This window comes from Notechis scutatus, chromosome 3 (assembly GCF_049901735.1).
Source record: "Notechis scutatus isolate UNSWTSFEM ecotype Mainland chromosome 3, rNotScu1.2, whole genome shotgun sequence".
NCBI classification, from domain to species: domain Eukaryota; kingdom Metazoa; phylum Chordata; class Lepidosauria; order Squamata; family Elapidae; genus Notechis; species Notechis scutatus.
Genome location: NC_142011.1, coordinates 93,978,315 through 94,004,799, shown reverse-complemented (window position 1 = coordinate 94,004,799; position 26,485 = coordinate 93,978,315). Strand labels below are relative to the sequence as shown.

At 37.6% G+C, this 26,485-nt stretch overlaps 1 long non-coding RNA gene across 7 annotated transcripts in view; it reads right to left on the bottom strand.

Moving 5' to 3' along the window:
* LOC113414739 (uncharacterized) overlaps positions 1 to 26,485 on the bottom strand; it is a 101,568-nt gene that overhangs the window by 40,796 nt on the left and 34,287 nt on the right. For 6 of the 7 annotated variants that reach the window (XR_015748678.1, XR_015748677.1, XR_015748673.1 and 3 more), the window contains 2 exons: positions 2,975 to 3,087; positions 2,642 to 2,725 (listed from right to left, as the gene is read on the bottom strand). This is a non-coding gene — a long non-coding RNA (uncharacterized LOC113414739). The remainder of the gene's footprint in view (positions 1 to 2,641; positions 2,726 to 2,974; positions 3,088 to 26,485) is intronic. The other variant, XR_015748676.1, reaches the window with a different exon arrangement.

Here is a 26,485-nt window from a genome sequence, read left to right as displayed (position 1 = left end):
TATTCTCCAATGTAGAATCAACTGGGATATGATGGGGTCTCTCTCTTTCTCTGTCTCTTCCCTCCCTCCCTCCCTCTCTTTCTCCTCTTGATAAAATATGCTTTTCTTTTTATTTTATTGTCTCGGCTTTGTCAAACATTCCTCATAATCTACTACCAGGTCCAAAGAAGGTTGTTGGTACCATTGCTATGCTGAATATGGGCTCATTTCAGAGAATCTGTGAGAACAATTAAAAAGGAAACTCTCCTATTCAAATCTCACCTTGCCTTTGAATTCACCAGGCAATCATAAGATATATCTTAATTTAATTCTTTCTGCAATTGCTAGGTTGGGAATAATAATAATAATACTGATCTTCCATAGGAATATGCAGTAAGGTTGCTTGAAAACTGAGCAAGTTGTTGCACTGATCATAACAACATACATTTCAACACCAGGTTTTTTTTCAAATACTTTTATCACATGGTTTCGTTTAGTCACCATATGAACCAGCCACGACAGTAAAGATATAGCAACCAAATACTCTCCATCTATTTTTGGACTTTTGAGTTATATCTGCATAGTCTGAATGAGAAATAGAAAGGAACGTAAGAATTATAGTATAAATCTCTGAACTGCATAGGATACTATCAGTGACTTAATGTGTTGTACCAGTGGTCATTAATGGGATTGACAATGGGAAATGCAATATTATAACCTCAAAGTTATAAGGTCAGTTTTAGCAAATATTCTAATAGAAGCAAGATATGCAAAAAAAACCATGCCACATGAATTCAACCTAGTTTGTAATTAATATTTTTGAAATACTTGGAACATTGGTCAGATTTCAAGCATTAATTCTAATTGTAACATCACAAACAGGAACAGTACAATGTATATTTTAGGAAGAGTGCTATGCCCCATACAATGGTTTTGTAGGATTAATGTAAAGGATATTAATGCCCCATCTTGAACATATTTTCAGTGGAATCCAATGGATTTTAAAGGAATTTCTTGTGTAAAAGGATATTTAGAATTTCAGCTTTGTTTTAAATTCTGCTTAAAATATTTTTACAAATTGTATTAATAAAGGATTTTTCTTTCAATTATCCACCAAGGTCCAGTAAGAAAAGAGGCAAATTACTTCTATGAGGCATTATGGTTGTTCTCTACCATTCCTCATCTCTGACAAATCTATGGAAGGATAAATTCTTCAAACATACTTTGTAGAGGGGAAGGATCTTATACTTAGAAGAACTTTATAAGTAACTCACCAAACATCAAAATGGTATTTTGACATACCAGTTTCTGCTTTCCAGAGGACCAAAGAACAATCAACTCAGCAATAAAATCTTTTTTTCCTGAGTTGATTTGGATTCTTGATAATTTCTAGACATGTCCATAGAGTTTTCTTGGCAAAATCCAGATCCTTTTTCCAATATGCTTTTTAAAATTCCCCTTGCCCTAATCAAATAGACATCGCTTTTCTGTCATCTAACAATATCAAGAGAAAAGCCATGTAAGCCTTGCGATCTGTAGACATTTCTTTCTGAAATATTTCTGTGAAGGGTGAGTTAAAAAGAACTAATTAAATAATACATGGCTACAACGTCATTGTTCTTTCCACAGTTTTCTACTCAGTTGCTAGTAGTCTAAGAAAGCTTAATTTGTCTGCCTCTAATAGCTGCTTTTGATGTTGCCACAAATAAATTAATTACAATTTTCATACTTGCCTTTCATTTTTCCTTCACCTATAATTCTCTGATTGTCTGGACACTCAGTAATGCCTTTAAAAACCAACTGGACTTTATTTCCTACTGTGCAGGATAGGATGGTATGGGAAAGAAGTAATAGTAAATGTGTTTTGTATATGAAGAAGATAATCATACAAAACTATTCCAAACTGGGAATATAAAGTGGTAAAATATGTGTCATAATGGTATTTTTAGATAAAGGAATAAGGCTTGTTAAGAGAGCAATTTATGAAGGATGTGTAATTTTATATGGGTTTTCTTACAGTATTCATATTTTACTCTCATATATATTTATTCACAGATTTCTGATGTACAAGGACAAATTACAGTTTGCAACTCATACTGATGAAGTGCATGTTCTAGGCTCCTTATACAGGATCCCCAGAGGTTCCATGCAAGGAAAACAAGTAAAAATAATTTGCTTCTGTTCAAGATGGCCCAAGACAGCTAGTTATGTGTAATGGTTAATGCATCATTCAAGTAAGAAACTGGGAGATTGCGAGTTCCAGTCCCACCTTAAGCATAAAGACAGTTTTGTGATCTTGAGCCTGTCACTTTCTCTCTGCCCTAGGAAGGAGGCAATGGCAAACTATTCTGAAATCTTGCCAAGAGAACTACAGGGACTTCTCCATGTAATAGTCCAGGATCAACACTGACTCAAAGACACAAAAATAAATAAGTAAATAAATAGTAAACCCACAGGGGCCTATCGCAGAATGCAAAACTCTTTGTATTTGGTGATATGACTGCTTTGCACAGGTGCTCAGAAAACCATTTAAAAAAAAATAGCTCTTGCCTATTGGAAAGTTGTCCACATTGGTTTAAACCCACATTATATAATTAAGCTTTGCTAATGATGCTATTACTTATTAACTTTTGATACCTTCAAAATATAATATTTTTGATACCTTCAAAACACTGTTAATACTGCAAGCTCCTTTTGTTCCTGTGCTTCTGTATCTTCAGACAGATGACAACTGATTTCCACAGCCCTGACACATTAACAAATTTATTATTTGTTTAAACCATCCCTGGAACCAAAATGTTAAATTCCATATCGGACAAAAGTCATGGTGCTTCAAATGATAAACAGTTCCAGCAGTTTAAAGCAATTTTATTTTTATTATGTTTTTAATTCAAGAGTGCAGTTTGCTTGTATTAGTGACATTTGGACACAATTCAGAAAAAACAGATTACTTGAATATTTTTTAGTAACATTACAATAAATTAGGCTGCTGTACCTTGGAATTCTGCTAACATGTCTCATCTGTTTTCCTTTGGTAGATACAGAAGATGCTGACCCCAGAAGATGTCTTGAGTTAATTTAGTTACTCATCCGGTTCTCTCAATTCAACTGGAAAAAGAAACAAGGGAGAATTTGAGTTTTGAATATGTGTGTGTGTGTGTGTGTGTGTGTGTGGTGTCTGTGTGTAAAAAACTTTTTATTTTTATTTTTTATGTCCTACATTTTCTCATGATTTGGTCATATATAATTAGATAAAATGAATGGTGATATCATAGAAATAGGAACCGACTTTCATGAATAGCAAATAGTTTGGGGAAAAAGCACACATTCCACTGAATCTATGTAACATGAAAATTCTTTTATAATTTTAGGCCAATGAACAAATAAAACTGCCTCACATGATAGATGCTATCACAATAATGGATTGGAGAGTATGCGTAAGTGTACTGCATCAGTAATTCTGTGACCCTAAAGTCTGTTTCCTCAAATACAATACTATCTGCATTAGGTAAGAATATAGTATTGATCTGAACAGCAATTGTACAGGAAACAGGAGGGAAGGGCCACCTTTCTTTTTGTCTCAAAGGGTAAAATTGCCGAGCTAGGTTTTCCATAAGGAAAGTTTTCTTCGAGTCACTGAAAGAGCAGAAGAGAATGCAGAATTGGGTATCCCACACCAGTTGAACTATATTGCTTCCTCTAGCAAATTCTGCAAATGTGAGAAATGACTTTTGTTCAAGTCCTAATATACTTGTCTAGAACTTTAGCATAAGACAGGACAGATGTTCTGACCTAGGCTTCACAAAATCACGAAACAGACTCCTTGTCCCAACAAAAACCCCTTTTATTTGGCTAATGTGAATTCCTATCAGTCACATCCAGCAAAGTCCTGGCAAACAGTCTTTCAAGGGTGAATTACAACCACAGACCTTATCAGGCTTGGACAGTTGCCAGGCTGATAGCTTCCAAGCACAAGCTGTCCAAGGAGTCTCTGTGAGTCACAAACTCAAATAAACAAATCTTCACACTAATTAAATGAACTAATTGTCTCCTGCAAACACCACTCCCCTTTCGCTCTTATTTATTCCCTATGGGAGGGGCAATTCACTATCTACCTGTGACTTTAGTCCTGATTTACCCTTGTTCCTTAACTGTTCCCTTCTCCAGACAGCTCTGCGCCTGCGCACATCAGGAACAGGCTCCAGCTGTTCTTCTGCCCCACTGATCTCCGACTCCAAAGGAAGCTGATAACTGTTGGACGGCCCTGGCCCCATCTCTGCCTCTGACGCACAGCAGTCATGAGAGCTTTCCCAAAATTCTAGGACTGGCCCATGTTCCTCCCCAACCTCCTCACAACAATACATGACAAGGTCTATCCACATGTAGAAGGGGTGTTTATTTCATTTATTTAAGTTATAAGTCACCCATCTCACTATCAAGCAACTCTGACAATATAAAAATCCTTTTCCCATGCCTGCCATGTTTCATAGGTGAGAGGTAAGCATTTCATTTTCATCCCACAACTTCCTATATGTTCCTTCAGTACATAGTACTGTAATACTACACTGTAGTATTTCCTGTGTACCATATTTTACTGAGCCTTTTCTTATATCACAACCAACTGCATTTGAGGTTGTGTATAAGATGGCAGGGCTACCTCTTATGGATGCACCTCAATATTGCACAGATGTACAAAGAGGATTTGGATTACAACACCATGCCAGCCATCTTTCAAATGTTGACATATGGGGTCCACAAATGCTCATAAAATGTCAGATTAAAGCCAATCAATTAAAATCAGTAATATATAATGTCACAGTAAACTGTCACAGTAAACCACTTAGGCTATTTTATTTATAGAAACATGCCCTGAATGCTTTTCCTAATAAATGTTAACACATTTGATCCATACCACCAAATTAAAAGAATCTATAATTAATTATCTATCTATATACTGTCTTCTTTTTAATATTAAGCATTTTAGTTGAGTTAAAATCATTTGAATAATGAGAATGTTAATCACGTGCAGTAGTTAGTTGTTTAAACACAGTATGAGTCTTCCCTCCCTTCAGCGCTTTTATATTTGTGTTTTATTAAAACGCCCATGATCAGCTGAACCTGCCCCCTACAATGATATCCAAAGATTCATCTTCCCTTTCTTGTTACATCCACCAAAATATCCTGAGAACTTCATGTCAATTTTTTCTTTTCAGACAAGGTAAGTGTTATTTCCCATAATGTAGTAAGGTTCTGTATAGTTGTTATGAATATGTGCAAATAACTAACTACTCCATGTGACTAACATTCTCATATCAGATTCATTTATTCTATTGCTATGTGGATGCTAACCATAGAAGACAAAAACATATTTTAGACCAATAAGAAATTGACCCGTTGTGCTCTGTGTTTATAAATGCCGTTAATCACCCCAATACTACCATCTGCTCATGTGGGACATGTGATTGTTATTGAATAAAGTTGTTGACCTCATTTCCTCATTGCACATGGAATCTTTATTCCAGCCACAGAAGCAGATTCAGCTGGATGTTAGGAAAAAAGTTTCCTTACAATAGGAACAGGCTGACAATAAAATAAATTACTCTGTATGGTGGTGATTTCCTCTTTTCTGGATGTGTTCAAGCAAAACCTGGATAGTCACTGATTAGAGATATTTTAATTTGGATTTCTGCACTTAAAAAGATGTATCCTATGATGCTTTTATTTATAACCTATTTGTACATATAAAAAAAAAAACCAATGTGTTGGGAGGAACAGTTTTACCAGCATTTCTTTCATTTCATAGGATGGCACTTGATAAGGCAGGGAAAATGAGCAATTTTTTAAAAAAATAGCCACACATCTTTCTATCTTTTTTTCTTGTTTGTTTTATCACATTTTGTTCAAGCCATATAGACATGTGTTATGAACTGGACACCTAATTGCAGTACTACATCTTACACTTTGGTGTAAGTCAATTAGATAATCTTATTATAAGATGTAGGCAGCTGCATACAAAGCTAGAAAAAAATAGAAATGGCAAGAGGTTGGTTAAATTTTTTCTCTTGTTATACTTCCAGCTAGCGAATAATTTGTTGGGTTGACATCGTGATTCAACTATAGTGCACTTTTCTCCCAAAAGGAAAGTGACAATCTTATCTCTTTAATCAAGACTATCTAAAAATCATTGCAGCATTTGTGATAATTTCATTCTTTAACCTAGCATTGATTTTCCCACAGAAATTCTTTTTTTCATAATAGAATGTATGGGAAGCAAGGTACAAGAATGACTTTCTAATTCATACACAATTTCTCCAGCTCCCTACCATATATGAAGAAGCTTTCATGTGAACTTGATGCAAATCCCTATCCTAATGCCTGCAATTTGCGAGATTAGTGTGCCAAGTATACTGTGACTCTATAACCAGAATAAGAATTGGAAAACTTTCTCCAAAACACTTCTGCATGCATCTTGACACCTGGGACTCCTCCTTGAAATTGTGGTTAGTCCCAGCAACCCTGCGGTCAAGGAAACTTGATTTGCAACCTAACCTTTAGATAAGCAAAGTCAATGGGGGAAGTTGGCAGGAATTTGCAAGTTTCAGTCATAGAAGTCTTTGCTTAACAATCCATGGTGATTAGCTTAATGCTGCTAACTGGAGACTTCTGGAACTGTTGTCACTAAGTGATGTGGTCATGTGGTATCATATTTTATGACCAGATCACTTAGGGATGAAAATTCCTGCATATAGTAGATAGGACATTTTCTCAATCTATACTCATGAAATTTACATATGAGTATATTACAATTATTATTTCTTTATGCATTTATGCCCAATTCTCACCTGAACCGTTTTCACAATTTTTCACAAGCAAGAGCTTCCTTCTATTCCTAAGCATTATATTTTAAACACTGTCCTGTAAAAGCTCTCTGATAAAATTCTCCATCACTCCTTTCACATTACATACAAATGGAAATAAAATACCAGATGTGTTTTATGGTTATAGGAAGAAAATTTCTGCAACATTTCATGTGTGGAAAAGCAATTCATTTTTTCCATCTTTGAACACAGTTATACAAGAAATAAATAACATCATAGCTAGAAGTAATATACAGTATGAGTTGAAATAGTGAATTGATACAAATATGACAAATACAACAGGCAAGCTCAATGATTGTGCATTTCTTTAAAGCATCATCAAAGTGGAACTTGTATCTTTCATTTTCCTATTTTCCATTCATGGGGCAAAATGACACATATTCCATCTTTGTCCTTTGAAATCACTCTAAAACCTTATCACATTTAATTTCTATTGAAATAAACTCCAAACTCAGGGCTACCGGGGATATGAAATTAGAACAGATTTTGATGTTGCTTCTATGAAAAATATCTGAAACCAATGAAATTTAGATATATGGATAATGTATCCTGCAAAATTTTATGTAAAGCTTTTAATTATAAACTTAATATGGCTAGATGTACCAAGGTGTGAAAACTGTGTTCTAAGACAATTAAAAATCCAATATTTTGGATTCGCTATTTTTTGTTAGTGTGAAAAATGAAACCCCATTTTCTTATCAATTATTGATATGACATCTTTTTGATTTAGTAGGTATCTTCTACATTAGAAAAATTAAGTTAACCTTTCAAATTCATCCCATAGTAAGACAACCAGCATTCAGATAAATTCAAATGCTATTATTTCCACTTGTAGATAAATTTATATTGTACTTAATATATCATATTTTTTTAAAAAGTATCATAATATTTCAATAGGTCTCATCTTATGACATCGTTTCTCCCTAACCTACTGGGTCTTAACTCTAAACCAGCAGCCCCAATTTTTGCGGTTTGGCTGGGGGAAGGAGGAACCGGGGCACACAAGCGGCGGGCTGGACTTATGTGAGTGATGGGCTGGTATGGAAGCACATGCGCGCACTGGCCTGCCGCCCCTGCACCTCACTTCCAAATAGGACACAGCCCAGTAATGGGCTGCAGTCTGGGGGTTGGAGACTCCTGCTCTGAATATATTTTTTTAAAAAATCTTACCTGCCTCTTTCATCATTTTTTCTTGTCAACTGTAACAGCTGACATGTTAGCTGAAATGCAGACTAAACCCAACTGAGCAGAGAATGCAAGTCAAGCAGACCTAATAAACCCCAAGTAACCAACATACTACCATTTTGGGTATCAGTTCTTTGTTTCTCCTTTTACCAGCTTTCAGAAATCCTAATACATTCTGAGTGCTTGAATCTCAAAGATTACATTATTCAAAACTTTGCAAATATATGAATAAGTGGTTTATCTGCATCATTTACTGACGCAAGGATATTGAATTTTTTTCAATACCTGAAAAAAAAACCTTGGCAAAGAGCATAAATACCTTGAGGTAGACAATTAATTTCTGTTCTACAAAATTCAGTATTTTATATTCATTCTTCTTAATAAATTATTATGCCCAGCTATATTGTCTCGTTGCAATTATTTTGTTGAGCTTGACACACACAGTTTTAGTCTTTCTAGAAATATTCTTTCCTGTATTTTGTCTCTGAAGCCATGAACTTCTTGCCAGTTTTCTATTCTTCTCACTAGCATTTTACACATGAAATCTATTTTCCTTTAGCAAATGGGATCTTTGTGTCTTTGTCTTCTTTGCTAGCTTTCAGGCATGTTTTGGCAGAAGCTTTGACTGCCGAGGCATTAGAAAGCAGGGAGAGGGAGGGACTGTGCAGTCATTTGTCAGCTTTTCCCCCCATTTGTAATTTTTTGTCCACTCAGCACTATTAGAGGGGCTTAAAAAGGGGGAATTCTCAGAGCTGAAGAGAGTCAAAAGCTCTTTAAACAACCACCAGACAGTAACAGTCAAAGTCAGGAGGAGAAAGGGTCGGATTTAAATTATCTTCTGGGTGTAAGACACATTTATCTAATGTCCATGTGGGCTAGAATTTCAGATTTTTGGTGAACAAAACTGCTCTCAGGTACTTCTTATGTGATTTAAGAGGCAACATCTCAGATGACTAAACCAAAGAAAACATTTTAGAGACACTGACTGGAAATCTGAGTTTCCTACATTATTTCTCTGAAAGCAAAAGCCATTGCACAGGCCACTGCTATGAAACTTTTTGATTTCTGTATCTTCTGAAATCTACCCATTTTCAGAAAAGAAAATATGACTTCAAAATATCTCAGGAAACAGCAAAATATCACAACTTTGGTCTTTTTCCCTCCTGCCACATAATGATTGATGACCCAGTATGCTTTGATTTTTATGAAACAGAAATGTTGTTTTGTTACCATTTCTGTAGGCTGTTGTTATCTAAATCCCTACTGTGACTGTTAATTAATCAGTCTGACAAACCATAGAAAGACCCAGCTATCTAGGAAATTATTACTTCTAATTCCAGTGATTAATAAGAGATTGTAAGATATCTATCTATCTATCATCTATCTATCTATCTATCTATCTATCTATCTATCTATCTATCTATCTATCTATCTATCTATCATCTATCTATCTATCTATCTATCTATCTTCATTCTTATCTACCTATCTCTAGTTATTTAATTGTCTGTCTGTCTATCAGCAGAGGGAATAAAATAACTCTTTATATTGTGCTAAAATGCATTATTTCAAACTTAGAATTTTGAAAAGCTGGACAGAAACAAGAAAAATATCTGGACTGAAAAGATCCTATTCCTGAATTACAGAAAACAAGCAAACAAAGTTTTAGTAACAAACAAAATGACAACACTGGTAACTTGAATCAAAACATTAGTGAGACAGAGTGAAACATTAGATATCCAGGAAAACATGATTTTGCAGTCATAGTGAAGAATCTTTTTAGTACCTTTTCCTACCAAAGTTCGGCAATCATGAGGGATTTTCTTATGTTAAGGGTCCAACACCAAGGACAATGAATTTTTTCCAAATCTTTTAGGCAGATTTTTCTACCAGCCAGCTGATGAACTTGAGCCAGTCAGTCACTCTTTTTCAGCCCAACCCATCCGACACGGTTATTATGAGGAAAACAGGAGGAAGAAGGAATATTATATATGCTGGATACCTTGAGATATTTATAAAAATAATAAAAATGGCGCATAAATAAATAAATAAAATACCTACAGAGCATAAAATGTTTGGTCTTCTCAGAACTTTGAACTCTTATAAGCAGTCTGACTACATTTCCCTCTTATCATTTTTGAAATACACTGATTTCAAAAAGGGAGGCCTTCTTGCTTATTTAAAAGAAATCAGAGAGCAGTCTATACATTTCCTGGATTGAATATGTAAATGTTAAGTACTTTATGATTGAATATGTAAAGTTAAGAACTACTTGGAAAGAGGAAAAAGATAATTATTACTTGTTTAAGGAGTTAAACTCCAAAATTATAAAGTCATTGGACAGTTTTTTAAATACTCAGAAGAAGGGGAAGTTCAACTATCTTTTTTCCCCCCCATGATGCCAGGTGAGTTAGTAAAATGATGTAGTGAGTTTGGTTTTTCAATCAGGCTTTGAAAGATTGTCTAATTTCAATCCTGTGCAACATACAGTCACAAACTCAGATTTCATAAAAATCTCTCCCTGGATTCTACCATATGGCAAACAGTAGGATGGAAGAGTCTAGGAATATTTCTCACATGCTAATTTTCTTAACAGATTTCTTTTTATCATTTGAGAGTTATGGACTTTTCATGACCTCCTACAATCCTAAATTGTATAATGTGGAAACAATCTTTTCATGCAATATGCCAATTATCTGTATATGTATCAACATGCAGGTATTTCATTAAACTGTTTCCTGTTAATTAATGCCTGTACCTTGAAACAATTAATAAAAATAAACATAAAAGAAAAGAAAAGGCATGTTGATGGCATTTTTTAAATATAATTGGCATAAACACAATTATTATTTTTTTGCAGAAATCATTTTAATTGTGTTACCTCTGGTATATCTGAATCAGGCTTGGCATTAAACTATTCTACCTGCAGAAAGGTGCTCATTCATGGAAATTAAAGTGAATGGTGAAACTCAAAAATTCAATTGGCTCCTGAAAAATGGCTTTATTTATTCTACTTGTCTCTTATACAAAACTTGGTACATGAAACATAGTATATGTTGTCTTGGTTTCATCTTCAAGAGAGAACATAATAATGCACTGCTCACACTGCAAAGTACCAAGTTATAAATACAGATAGTCCTCAACTTACAACCAGAATTGTGGTTGCTAAGCAAGGCAGTTATTAAGTATGTCACACTTGATTTTATGATCTTTTTTTTGGCATGGTTAAGTGAATCACTGCAGCTGTTAAATGAATCACAGAGTTGTTAAGTGAATCCTGCTTCTCCCATTGACTCTGCTTGTCAAAAGCCAGCTCAGAAGGTTGCAAATGGCAATCGTGTGACCCCAGGATGCAGCAACCCTTATAAATATATACCAGTTGCTAAGCACCCAAATTCTGATCACATGAACAGGGGGAATGCTGTGAAAGCCATAATTGCAAGAACTGGTTGTAAACATTTTCCAGTGCTGCTGTAACTTCGAACGGTCACTAAAGAAATGGTTGTAAGCTGAGGGTTAACAGTAAAGCTGTAATTCTTTACAAGGTTAATAATTTACTGAGACTAGAATTAAAATTGAATTTTTCTTGTGCCATCTTCCTATGCAAAACTAACTTGGAATCCACACTCAAAAGATAACACAAACAAATGTTAACCCTAACATATTTTCCCTTTAAACATGGGAGATAAACAGCTACAATGTACATAATAAGGAGTTCAATTATTTATGTAGCAGGTTACCTGCTGGTTTTAGTAATATAAATAATCTAATTAAAGAACGTTAAGAGAACATAATAAAATAATACATTTTCTATACACTGGTTATTTTACATGAGCTATGTGGTTCCCTCTCATTTCTATTCATATTGGCAGCAACTTATAAAAAAGAAATTGTTGCTCAGCATTTTACTTCATTTTAAAATGAATCATGTAATGAATGCAGTTTATTCAAAGGAATTACCTGTCTTTTTTGTCACTGAGAAATTTTCATTTGGACTAGTGAACTATGATCAAGGTGAGTCCACATATGAAATCCTTCCTCTCATTATCTAGTGTAATCACATAGTGCCAAGGATAATAAATGCTGGTGGCAGCCTTAAGTAGTTATGTACTCTGGACCTAATAGTCTTGCATTGAGATCTTAATCACTATACCAGATAATACACTAGAAAAGGAAATGGTAAGAAGTTCAGATATTGCTCTCCAGGTGGAAATCACCAGTCCAATTCTTTTTTCCCAGCAGTAATTTAAATTACGCTTCCAGAAGATGGACTGCCAACAAACATTTGTAGTCCTAGCTAGTGGCAGCTTAAATACATATTTGAGCTTCTGGGAGGTTCGGTCATTACTAGTGAACCAAATTGCTTAAAATGTATGTTCAATCACTTAAGAACATTGCTGAATGGAAAACTGATTACTTTGAAAGATTTACATTATATTTGGTTAGAAATCATGTCAGCGTGGCAACAAAAATAACAAAAGCATTCTTTCCTTACTACAGAATGTGATCACCCCATATCTTGTCATCCAGTTTTCCACTAATATAAATGAGATGTAGGATTTTTGAGAAATGATAGAACATTTTTGATTAGTCTGCCACAAGTGTTTGCCACTATTATTTTCGGATTTTCTAAACAAATGCATGTGATTGTGAAGAGGTACAATTCAAAATTATATATAGTTTAGCATCGGAGTCATCTTGAAACAGAAACTTGTAAATTCTTTGTCAAAGAAATAGTATTTTAAAGTATTTTTTTTCTTTACGAGTAAATGTGCATTTATTCCACTTCATTTCACCAACCTAAATTTCTCTCAAAATGCAACATTGCAATTTTTGGAAATGCTGATAATATATTAGCTAGGGCTGAAACTTACATTAGAAACTTGGACCAGGATCACATACAGTTGTGCAGCTAGCTGTTAGGTCTACTGGTGCTATTAAGCACTTCTTTTATACTTGGGGCAACTAATACCTGTGGCATTAAAACTTTTTGGGATAAGCCACTGGCCAAATTCTTTATGAGGTGCAAGTAGAAATTTATGGAAAGAAGGTGCACAACAGTGAATCAGTTTTTGATATTAATAACTTGATGCATCTAAAAGATCAGTAAATGCCCAGATCAGGTTTGAGAAAAGAATGCCTGCAATCCAGATAAGTGATTGGAAGTGGATGAGAAAACTATTGGCTGAAAATCCTGTTTTCCCCCCAGTTGCACTGACCCCTTTCGTTTTAACGGGACAATTTGCCTTCTTCCTGGAAACAGGTTATAAAGCAGAAGTTGGCATGATATGCGCTTTCTAAATTGTTCCTAATTTCTTTAGGATATGACCAAGCTAAAAACCTGCTCATTCAAAGAATAAGGGATATAGTTTCAAATGTTAGGTTACCCCAACATGGAAGACATTGGATAAATAAGGGAACCTGGGAACTAACCAGGTATCTACAAAATGTAACTTTCCCCAAGCTACATATCTTTCAGAGGCAGGCATTAGATCTTAATCTTAATGCACTGCTACAAGACAGATACTCCAAAATCCTATTACTTGAACGTATCTGCCCATGTGATAACAAGACAATTGAAAGCATTTCATGTGCATTACTACACTGTAACTCTACATGGATATCATGTATGTTTATGTCCTGCTCCTAATATGTACATTTCCAGGATGATCAGACAATTTCTATGTGAATTATCTTCTATAAGATTCAAAACTCTTTATCAGTTGTGCAGAAGCCAAATTCTGTGCTGCAATGAAAATAGGGCAGAACAAGTTACAGAAAAAATCACTTCTGTTTTATTTATCAGTTTACTTTTAACACATATTTTATTTTAGGCAATATATATTTTACTTCAGTCCATAATATTTTAGATTTATATTTGTAAACATACGCAAATCAAAACATCAAAGAAAGCACTGACAAACTATTTTCATTCTCTTACTAAGAGAACTTCATTTCTCCATAAAGTCTTTAAGAATTGATCTCGAAGATGATTTTACCTTACAAAGTTATTATGGCGAATAGGTTTGCCTTGTTACAAAGAACACAGTTTTATTATTTTTGAGAGACAAAAGCTTGTTTACTCATTTACAAAAATGCAAAGTGGGATAGAAATGGCATACATGATATACTTATAACATCCATGTTCTTGTCCCTGCCTTTTCTAGTATTAAACTTTTCAAAATTGAACAGAACAGCATGGGGGGCAAATTTATTGAGTGTTCAGCTTGACTGTGCTTTAGAAGGGGCATTGGTTCTTACCTGACACGCCCTTTCTCTGGGAGCTGTGAAGAGCATCCAGGCATGGGAAGTGCTTCTGTCTCTCGTTCGATAGGCTGAGCTGATTTTTGAGGACACTCCTCCTTGTGGCTCCTCCCATGTCCTCAGTTTTGGCAAAGTCGAAGCGATCTTGTTAGGGATAACATGGTTACCTAACTTAGTTTGGGTAAAATAATATATATAGACTATGATTGTGTGTATCACTTTAAATGCAGACCATGTATTTTGGATGCGGTTGTAAAATCACCATAAGAGGGAGCAAGAGAGCTCACTGTTTGCTGGCTTTTACTGGATTGCTGACAATGATGGATTGATGGTGATAATTGCGTGTTTTCCCTGCTATTGCTGGGAAGAGGTTTGATTTTCTTCATAAATCTACTGCAAAAAGAGATATATTACTGGACTGATTATTTGTAAGTTTACTGACCTCTTTTTCGACACTGGACTTTGCTAATGAATAATCCCCGGACGGATTGAACTTAGTGTATGATATATGGACTGTTTGACTATGCTAACAATCTTACTGGAATAAACTATTTAACTAGCATATTGTATCTGTTTACTGAGTGTAAACTACAACAACGTTTATCTCACATATCTGCCTGCCTGCCTGACTACCGTTGCACGTTCTGCTAGGGTGTATATCCCTAACAGATCTGTTTATCGATTTTCTTGTTCATCGTTGCTCTTTCATCTTGGCCAGGATTGAACCCAGAACCAGTCGGTCTCTGGGTGAGGCTGGATGCTCTTCACAGCTCCCAGAGAAACCAACGCCCCTTCTCCTGAGAGCTGTTCTGAGCATCCAGGCATGGGACATACCAAAGCTGGCATGTCCTACGGGAGAGTCTCCATCTGGTTTGGAGTACCCCTTTGCGTGTGCACCCATTGTAAGACCCATCTGCCAAATGCTGCTTCGGCCGAGGCAAAAACATCCAACTTATAGTGCCTTATGAAAGGCGATGGAGACGACCACATCACCGCCCTGCAAATCTCCTCGATCGGCACCTGAGTTGCCCAAGCCACCGATGTGGCAGCACTCCTGGTGGAGTGTGCCATAATACCTCTAGGCATGGGCAATGTCTATGTTTCGTAAGCTTTTGCGATTGTGGCCCATAACACCTGCCAATTGTCAAGGGTGTGATTTTCCTGCCCTGGGCAGAAGGCTGGAATGAGATGAAGAGGGCCTCCGTCCTTCTGAATGAAGCAGTCCTGTCTATATAAATGTGGAGTGCCCGTCTTATATCTATCAGGTGCTGTTGCCTCTCTAGAGCATGGGCCGGTCTTGGACAGAAGTTGGGGAGGATCAACTCCTGTGCTCGATGGAAGGCCGAATTGATTTTGGGTATGAAGGTTGGATTGAGATGAAGAACTACTCTGCTGGAGTACACAAAGGTCTTGTCTCACTGACAGAGCAGCCAGCTTGGAGATTCACCTTGCCAATATTATGGCTACTAAGACCACCACTTTATAGGTGAGCAGGTGGAGGCTCGTGGTTATCAAAGGTTCAAATGGTTGTTTGATGATTGCTGTGAGAACTTTGGTTAGATCCCACATGGAGTATCTGTGGACTACTGGAGGTCTTAAGTTAGTGGCACCACGGAGGAAACTGCGTATCCTCGGGTGATGAGTGAGGGATTGTAGATCACCACAGGAAATAACTGAGGTTAAAGCTACCACCTGTCTACGTAATGTATTTGGGGAAAGTCCTTTGTCCAAACCTTCCTTGAGAAAATCCAGTATTTTTGCCACCGATGGAGAAGTAGGATCTATCTTCATCCTGTCGTATCACCTGAAAAAAGTAGTCCAAGTAGTGTTATATATGCGGTTAGTGGACGGGCATCTGGCTGCCTGGATCGTTGAGAAGACTTTGTTGGAGAGCTTCTCCCCTTTCAGAAGTCTCCGCTCAAGTGCCATATGGCTAGGTGTAGCCACTGTGGGTCCACATGTTGGATTGGACCCTGTGTGAGCCAGACTCTGTCTGGTGGAATTCTTCAGGGGTCGGTGATCGATAGGTTCCTGAGATCCGCGAACCACAGACGTCTGGGCCAGTACAGCACGACCAGTAACAGTTCTGCTTTCTCCTCCAGGAGCTTCCAGATCACCTTGGGAATCAGTGGGAGGGGAGGTTTGGGAACCTCAAAAAGAAACTTGGGATCTGAGCTTTGAGTGACGAGGCAAAGAGGTCCAGAATTGGATGGCCAAACTGATCCGACATCTCTTGGAACAGTCTCGGGTGCAGGCACCACTGAGAATGGTCGACAGTGGCCCTGCTCAACCAGTCTGCTTGGATGTTGGACTGTCCCGAGATGTGTTCCGCTCTGATCGAAAGTAGGTGCCGCTCTGCCCATCGGCACAGTCTCTCAGCCTCTCTCATGAGGGATTTTGAGTGTGTGCTCCCCTGCCTGTTTATGTGGGCCTTCATGGCCATTTTGTCAGTCAGGAGGAGGACATGCTGTCCCTGGATCTGTGGTTGAAATTTGCGGAGGACTAGGAGAGCTGCCCTCAATTCTAACCAATTTTATGCTGCAAGCTTGTTCTGTTGTGGACCAGCGACCCTGGGCTACAAGGAACTGACAGTGTGCCCCCCATCCAAATAGGCTAGGGTCTGTGGTGAGTCTCTCTATATGGGTCTTTGTAGAGACAGCCCTTGGTGATATTTGTTGTGGTTCACCAGTAAAGTGATAGAAGAACCTTTGATGGAATGGTGACCTTGGACATGGCATTGTTCCTTCCTGATCTTTGGTATGGAAGCAGAAACCATTGCAGGGTTCTGACATGGAGACGGGCCCAGGAAACAATAGAAATGCAGGAAATCATTTTTCCTAATAGTTTGGATAATTGGGACGGGGTACTCACTTGAGAGACCTAATGGACTATGACAACCCCCTGATGCTACCCTGCCTTTCCAGGGAGAGGGAAACTTTTCTGCCACTGTGTCAATGATGACCCCCCAAGTGTAGGAGGTGAGTTGAGGGCGTCAAATGACTTTTGGCCCAATTGATCGAGAACCCATGTCCTTGGAGGGCCTGGAGCGTGATTTGAATATCCCATTCCACCTGCCAGTGAGACAACGATAAGATTAGAATGTCATTGAGGTAATATTGTAGGCAGACCGGCTTGCTCCTAAGATGACCTGCTAATGCCGCTAGAACCTTTGTAAAGGTTCTAAGAGCAAAGGCTAAGCCGAATGGAAGAGCTCTGTATTCGAAGTGTTGACCACTATAACAGAGCCTCAAGAACCTACTATGAGAGGGTCTGATAGGTATATGTAAGTATGCTTCTGACAGATCTATTGAGGTTAAGACATCTCCCTGTCTGATGCTAAGAAGGATGGACTGTAGAGAGCTTATCTTAAACTCCTGTAGATCAGGAAGTGGTTCAGACATTTGAGTTCTAAAATTGCCCTCCACCCCCACCCCCTGAACTCCTTGGGACCACAAATAGATGTGAATAAAATCCCTGCCTTTGCTGGTCCTCTGACACAGGTTGGATTGTGCGGATCTCCAGCAAGTGCTGGATTGCGGTCTCCATATGGGTCTTCTTGGTAGGGTGAGACAGGGCATTGCATAAAGAAGTTCAGGCTGTGTGGAGAGGAATTCCAGAGAGTCCTGATGTTATGGTCTCTCTGACCCAGGCATCTGAGGTGGTGGACTCCCATTGTTCTGCAAATAGTGTTATCCGTCCTCCAATGGTAGGAAATTATTTCGGGCGTCAAAAAGATTTATTTCCTGCACCACAAAAGGGCCTCTTCGCTTGACCTCCCCGAGTTCTGTCCCCGAAGTCAGATCTTTCTGCCTGCTATCCCTGCCAGTACCCAAATGGTCTATGGGATCTTTAGAAATAGGTCCCCTGATAGAAGGGACAAAAGGAATTCCTCCAAAAGGACCGGGATGGTCTGGTGTCAGGCTTACGAAAGAGGGAAGGATTTTCTTCTTATCCCAAGATTCCACCAGGAGCAAATCCAGGGCAGATCCGAACAATTTGTTCCCCTCAAATGGGGTGGATGCCAGCTTCCATTTGTGCCAATGGTGGAGTTAAAATAAGCAGCATGCTGTTACTTCAGACACTTTAGCTCTGAAGGAAAATTTGACCGAATTCAAAGTTTTGTCTGCAGAGAATTCTGTGACTGCCATCAATTTGGCTATGTCCTGATGTGCCCTGGTATTTGAAAAAAGTATGGAATCTTGCAGGTGGCAAAGCCACCTTAGGGAAGAACTGGTGAAAAAAAAAGTGGCTATAGCCACCCTGATTGCCCAGGTGTGTACTAGCTTCGCTCTCTTATCCTCCAGTTTCAGAGCATCTTCCGCTTTGCTTGGCGGAGGAAGAGGCTAGGACCACCACAGGTTCATCTACTAGGGGGATCTGAAGAGAACCTGATAATTCTGGGGCTAGGTTGTAAAAATTTTTGTCGTAACCTGTTGGGTTGGGATAGATGCCTGTGGAAGAACACTACTTCTGAACTATGTCTATAAACATCTGAGGAACAGGGATAACCTCCGCCTCAGGGATAGGTTGTAAAAAAATTAAATCATCCGACTCCCCCTGAGCTTAAAACGGTTTTGTGGTGGTTGTCAGATTGTCAAGGCACACAGTGTTTTTGGCTTTAAATACTAAGGATTTAAATAAGTTTGGGTGGAACCCTGTGAACATTGGTTGATCTGGGGCCAGGCCCTCATCTTCTGACATGTCCTTGTGTAGTTGCTCTACCTCGGACAAAGAATTGTTGTCTTGAGAGGACACTGAGGCAAGATGCTTAAATTCCTCAATCTGGCCTCCCCTGATCAGTATGGCTTGGTTGGTCATATGGGTGTCTGAAAGATCTGCCCCCTGGGGTGGTACCTGAAGGTGGATATCGTTGTCTGTCAAAGAAGGTCTGTTGTACCCCCTCTGCAATACCTTGCTTGATTGCCTCCGCCATACAAACCTTCATATGTGGGGGAATTTCCTGAGGGATTCCTTTGTGCAGAGCCCTGCTGCAGTGGGGGTGAACATAGCATCAGGTGCGAGGTATAGGGACTGCTGTTGAAGTACTAGCTTGGTTTGTCAGGTTGGTGGTGTCTCTGGATTGCATTGACAGGTCCAGGGGAGGAGCTGGAAGAGAGGTTGGAGCTGCTCTTGGAGAAGTTAGTTGTTGTTGGTTTTTTTGTCAACTTTACGAAGACACTTTTTCAAGTGTTTCTCGAGAACCTTTTGATGTCTCTTTGCATCCTTCTCTACGGCCTTGGAGGGCTTTCTCGAACCTGGTTCCCAGTCTGCTCTGGTTCCCAGTCATGGCCCTTCTGGCTGCCACTCTGGACCCTGACGTGGTGGAACCAAGGTGTACAATGCCCCTTGCCATTGTACACCTGGATACAGGTGCTTCTAAGAATGAAGCTTGTAAGCCCAGACATTTGGCACTCCTCCTAAAATTGAGGCCCATAGGCCGAGGTGGTTGGCATGTCTAGAGAGTCTGCTCCGGTATGCAGACAGATACCCTCTGAAATTTATTCACTGTAGTCCCCGGTTTTAATTTTTAATTTAATTTTTAAATATATATATTCCAATTAAAACCAAATATAATGCCAAACAGAGGATTCACCCTGACCTGCCCAGATAGGTATCAAATTATTTTGTGTAATATACTTTTTACTGGGCTTAAACAGCTTTAGTGCACAGGCGGTCACAGGCCTGGGTGCTGGCTATTGCCCTGCTGACTGAAGCTTGCTGTGAGGGGTCTGCCAACTGTTTTAAATATTCTCAAGCAACAATTGTGCCTGCTCTGCTGTTAAGCAGTTGTTGAAGGTCTCTTAGGCTGTCATTGATCAGTCCACAATAGAATTCCCCTACAGCGGGTTTTTTTTAAAGACAAGCCTCTTGGACTGGCCGTTATTTGTGGTGCGAGATTTCCAGAGGCTGAAAATCAATGAGGGAAAATGGCACCAGCTGTTACTGCTTTTGGCACACAAATCCCTCGTCAACAGTTGGACCTGGCGGGGGAGAAAAGAAAAGAGAAAAGAAAAGAGAAAAGAAAAAAGAAAAAAGAAAAGAGAAAAGCTCTATTTCAGCTCGCCGTGCAGAGGGGAAACTCTGATGCCTCCCCACTTGTGATCGGTACAGGGATTCTGGCTACGGGGAATAAAGCTGTTAAATGAAGGCTATGGGGTGATCTCAAGCCTCCACTCAGCATGCCATTACGGCCCTCGCTGAAGGCTTGAGAGCTCCGACAGCCAGCTGATGGTAAACGGCGTCGGCAATTCACTTTATATCGTTTAATACTGCGATGATCGCAGGCAGCCAGAAAGGCTGTGATCTGACCTGAGTGATATTGTTTTATTTTCCAATTCCATGTTCTGAAAATCCAGCCAAGTTGCTTTGCTCGAACAAAGGCTGAGCTAAAACTGGGGACACTTGGGAGGAGCCATAAGGAAGTGTCCTCAGAAATCAGCTGAGCCTATCGAACAACAGATAGAAGCACTTCCCGTGCCTGGATGCTCAGAACTGCTCTCAGGAGAATATTTCATGCGGCAATTAATAAATGTAACAATCATATAATGTTCTCGATCACCCAGAGATTTTAAAGCAGATGTGTCCAATTTGTGACTGACGGGTTGCATGTAGCCCTGCACAGCTAGTAATGTGGCTTCACAAGATAATAAAAAATATATAAAAACTAAACCATGTATTATTTATATACATTAACTCTTATATATTTTATATGCTGCTCAAGACAATTCCTCTTCATTCAATGCAATCCGGGCAAACCAAAAGTTTGGAAAACCATGTTTTAAAACAAATTTAGCTGAAAATGTAGCCGATTCAAGGAAAAAAATCTGAATCTGCAGCTGGTTAAGACAAGATGTGAAATGGGATTAACATGTGCTGTCCAGCTCATTTTTACAGTTATGCTGGAAATATACTGATATGAAAGCAAATGTCTGAAGATAACAAATAAAAAAGTTAAGAACTTGACTCAGAGTGGCACTAAAATCAGATTGGATATCCACAGAAATTTTTTAAAAATAGAATATTGGTCTGTCTCTACTTAAAGCAATTTAATTTCTAATGTTCAAATTATGTATTTGTATCTGTACTTTTATTTAATTTGTATTATAATAATGTTTCATGATTCTGCTTTCAGGAATATAAATATTTCTTTTACACTCTTCTATTGCTATGGCCAGAAGACTAGTATACATCAATTTAAGACTGTATAAATTCTGTAGTTGCATAATACTTAGTTATTCAGCCAGAAATTGAAACCAAATAACAAGATTAATTACTTTTTCCTATTTGTATTCTTAATGTGATGTATTTCCCTTCCAATGTGGATTATTAGAACAATCTCTCTTACTTTTTGACTACAAAGTTTTTTCAAACAAGAGAGCACATCAACAGCAAGAATGAGTTAAGTAAATTTTAGAATACATGTTTTAAGAATACAAATACTGTTGTTTTTGTCGGGGAAGAGGATGGGAAGAACATTTGTCCCCTTTCAAAGATGCTTTCAAGAAAACTAACTGCTAATTATGGTTATACCAAAATGGAGTATAACCATCCAGAAATCACCTTTCCAAAGGATACCCGCAAAATAGAAATGTCTCTGAAGACTTTTTCCTTGATACCAAACCCATTTCCTGCCCACAGAACACAAATGCACACACATACACACATATTTTCTTTTTCTCTTTCTCCACACACCCATAACAGAGTAACAGAATGACAGAGTTGGAAGGGACTTTCAGACAAATAGTTGTCCAATCTCTTCTTTAAAACTTCCAGTGTTGGAGCATTCACAACTTTTGGAGGCAATTTGTTCCATTGATTAATTGTTCCAACTGTCAGGAAATTTCTCCTTAGTTCAAGCTTGCTTTTCTCCTGATTCATTTCCATCCATTGCTTTTTGTCCTACCTTCTGGTGCTTTGGAAAATATGCTGACTGGAGGCTAGTACTAGTAGGTCGATTGAAGACTAGTAATTCATATTGCAACTGGATCATTAACCTTCAGCATCATGAATATTTTCAAGAATGCTTCTGATCATCTTTCTTAGAGAATATAAAGGATTGCTGTCTCCTGTCCCACTCTCCCCAGGATAAAAATAAGCAGGGTAGTAGAGAGTATCCTGATGAAAAACTAGAAAATATGGCAGAAAATTTAATAATATTCTTGTAATGTGGTATCCATAATTAATTGTACAGTATATTTTTCTGTGATAGCATCTGCAATATTTTCTCCAAATTTTCAATGCGACCACCAGCCAAGAAGTTTGAAAATCTGTGAACCAGACACCGAGCCAATGGTGTGAGGGAGCTATCATAAACAAACAAAACAAAGCAAATTAAAACACGCACTCAGAGCCATTTAGGTAAATAGTCTATTTTCCTCTAATTGTCCAGTTCTCTGAATCTTTGTGTCCAATCAAGTTTCAAGGACTAAGTTTAATGAAGGGACTAAATTTCTGTAACATATCAAATGACAACAATACATTTGTTCCTCATTCCCTAAATTGCCAAGGAATGCGTAGACAGCCATCAAACTTCTTCAAGTGCCCACTATGAGTAAGGAGGTATTTAGAGTGCACAAAGCAAGTATCAAATACTTGTAAGTACAAAACACATGTATTTAAGACGTTTCACTGGAGATTCATAACCGAGGCTCCTTTTTCCTTGCCAATCAATCTCTGTCAATAATGACCAATATTGTTAGAACTTTAGAAGGGAGAATGCAAGATATAATTAATAGATGGGAATACAGGGCTGAAGTTTCAACAATAACCAAACAGCATATATTTAATGAAAATAAAAAACCCTTTTGAAGGAAATGTAATTTTTTCTTGATGGCAAATTATTAATTTTCTGAAGTTTCTTTTATGATAGTGTAGCTCTGGTAAATTTCTTACTGCAATATCCACATATTACATTCTTGAATTAATGAGAACCGTTAGCCCACTCATATATTCATTAGCAAAAGTCTAAAAAGTCTATGGAGAATGCAAGGAGCTATAGCCTTCAGTAGACATTCTCTAACACTACTTCCTTCATGACATAAACAAATGCATACACACATGCTGGAAAGATTCTGTAGTCAGTGTACTACTAGGTCTTTAAGAAGGTTATCTTTAGGGTGGTCCAGGCAAATTGGAGGTATACCAAGGTATAAAGGGGTAAACCAACATAAGGTATAAAGAAAACCTTATGCATATATTCCTTCAAATTTGGGAAAGGATAGAGGTATACTTATGTGCTATTGCTGTTGCTTTATATATTGAATAGGTATAGTTCATATATATTTAAATGTGGATCTGTAATTCTGTATGTGTATATATCAGTTTCAACCATTGAAAGTATTTCTGCCCATCCCAAAGATTCTACCTTATTCAGCGCACAAGTAGAGAAAAACATTAATTTTATAATTCTTTTTCTCCACTGTCACAACTTGGGTGGTAGAAGGTTCTCTTATTAAGCCTTCTCAAGATGTTTTAAGGGAAAGTAGAATTAATCCTGACAAAAATAAACAGCTTCAAAAATTTACATTTATTTATGCATTTATCAGTTCATATGGCTACCTATTTCTCTAAACATAACTGTAGCTAACAAAAATGAAAAATACAATAAATTAGGAAAAACAAGAGCAATAACATAAAATGGCTGCCAAGAAAACTATGCAACTAACAGATAAAGGTTCAACTAATCTGATCCCATGCTCAGGAAAACAGCCAGGTCTTAAGAGCTTTTTGAAAGGGCAGCAGGGTTGGGACAAACGTAACCTCTTATACCATGGTGTTTCAAATAACAGACACTACAACAGAAAAACCACCTGAATTCCCAGATACACTGTCTTCAATCTAATTGTCCAAATTCATGAAGCAGAGATTGAAGATCTGCAGATTTTAGTCTGCTAGTCATTACCAACTATAGAGGGTGGTGTTTATCTTTGTTTCAAAGCCATTAAGCCAGTACTGTCTGAAGACATTTCTGCAGTCATATGGCCAGCATGACACAGAATGTTGTTATCTTTTCAATAAAGTGGTACCTAGTTATCTACTCACATTTGTATGCTTTTGAACTGCTAGGTTGACAATTGCTGGGGTGAAGACAGGAACTCACACCATTGTGTAGCATTCGGGTCTTGAACTTGGACTGCTGGCTTCTCAGCTGACAAGCCCAGTGTCTTAACCACCGAGGCACTGGGCCGCCTCAGAGATTGAAGAGCCAACTCAAATCTTAAGTATTATTGCTGTATTCATGGGACACAAACATGGCTCAGGACTACATTTCTGAAGGTAACTTAAATTCATATAGTTCTGCCCCTGAACCAACAACTTCTAAAGATTTGAGCTGTTTATTCAAATATTTGTAAGATGGCAATAAACAAAAAAAAGGGTTGTTTTGTGTTATAATATGATGTGATGTTATATAGGTATTGCACAGCTGGCTAGCCTTGTTTGGGCTTGTAAGTTAAGCATGTTTGAACTTTGTCAGTAAATGAATGAGAAATTACTAAGAAAGCCCAGTGACTTAGCCTGGGAAATTTAAAAAAATATCCATTTCCAATCACTTGTAATATTATTGCAAGCAACAATGCAGTCACCAGGAGTTCAAAACACCTTGAAGTAGTAATTAAGATGTTTATTTTAATCAGGTTTTCAAGCCCTCACATATTTTGTTTGTACCAAAGGTTCTTTTTCAAGAGGCAACTGGACTTCAAAGAAAAACCAGAAAGTCCACTTGCCTCTTGAAACAGCACCTTTGGGACCACCATGATCTGGATGACTGAGAATCTCCATAGACACATTTTGCTTGTGGTGAGTTCTTCACTATTTTTAGAACATACTGATTTGATTCTAATAGAATGAAAAATTACATCAATGGCAATGGATTGAGTGTCTCTGTAAAAACATTCCTCTCCCCCAGTGCAAAATAAAGACTTACAATTAGGAGTTCCATTCATTTAAGTGTAAGTTCTCTTGGGGAAGATATTTGGGAGCTGAGGAGCAACTTGACTAAAGACCTACAATTAATTGAGGACAGAGATTGGGCTTGAACTCATAATCTTAGGGTTGAACTCTTAGTACCAATGGTACTTTTCCTTTTGTGGTAAATAGCAAATTCAGACTGAGGCACATAAGAGAAAAGATTAACTCACATATATGGCATGATAGTGTGTATTCTTCTCTAACTAAGGAAGCAATTTAATCACTAACTGAATTACTCCACTATGTTTTGCTCTACTAAATGAAGTTGAACTTTGCATATAGGCTGCAGTGCCTTAACATATTTCTGTCCTAGTTATCTTATGACCTGGCAAAAACATACATATTCAGTGTTGTAACAATGAATGGACTAAGTAGTCTGAATAAACCATACTTGAATCACTACGAAGTAAAAATATGCAACTTACTAGTTACAAACATCTAGAGAAATAGTTTGCATTGTGCAAAAATTCTGTTTCTTTATAAGAAATGCTTGTAATAACTCTGCTATGGTCAGAAATGGATGGGAGGGAAGACATTTCCCTTTCCCCAATTGTATGAAAAATACATTTAACTTTTCCTATCTGCAAAATATCATACTTAAGTTTGACATACCAGCATAATATGGGAAAGACAATTGCCCAAGCTGTTGACTGAAGTCAGAAACTTGAGGAATGTGAATTTTGTGGATTCTTGAAAAGAATATCTTGACCCATATTTTCTGACTAAAGCACACAAAGGAATTTAGCCACTGCATTTCCCTAATCAGCAACAGTCTTTGGCATTTTAAACCATTTGAGAGGAAGAAGTCATTTAAATCCACATTTTTCAATAAACATTTAAGTACATATTATTTATTACACACACATTTAAATATATATTTGACATAAATTTTCAACTGCAGATTAACGTGGACACAGAAACTAGGATCATAAGTAAAATATAAAAGAAAAGCAGTCCAGAATACTTTCTAGTTCCCTTAAGTTTCTCAGTTTAAGTGGAGAATGGAGGTATTTTGTTTTTCCTATACCGGGCTCCATTTAATGTAATGTTTTGCCATCACATTTTGAAAATTCACTTCTCTGGAGATATGTGACAAGTTCCAGAAAATAAACTTCTGTAATAAAGCTAAAGCATATTCTATGTCATGTTTGCTTTTAATAATCATAAATAGGCATTAAAATTCAAATGCATTCCATAAGCTGAATTCAAAGCA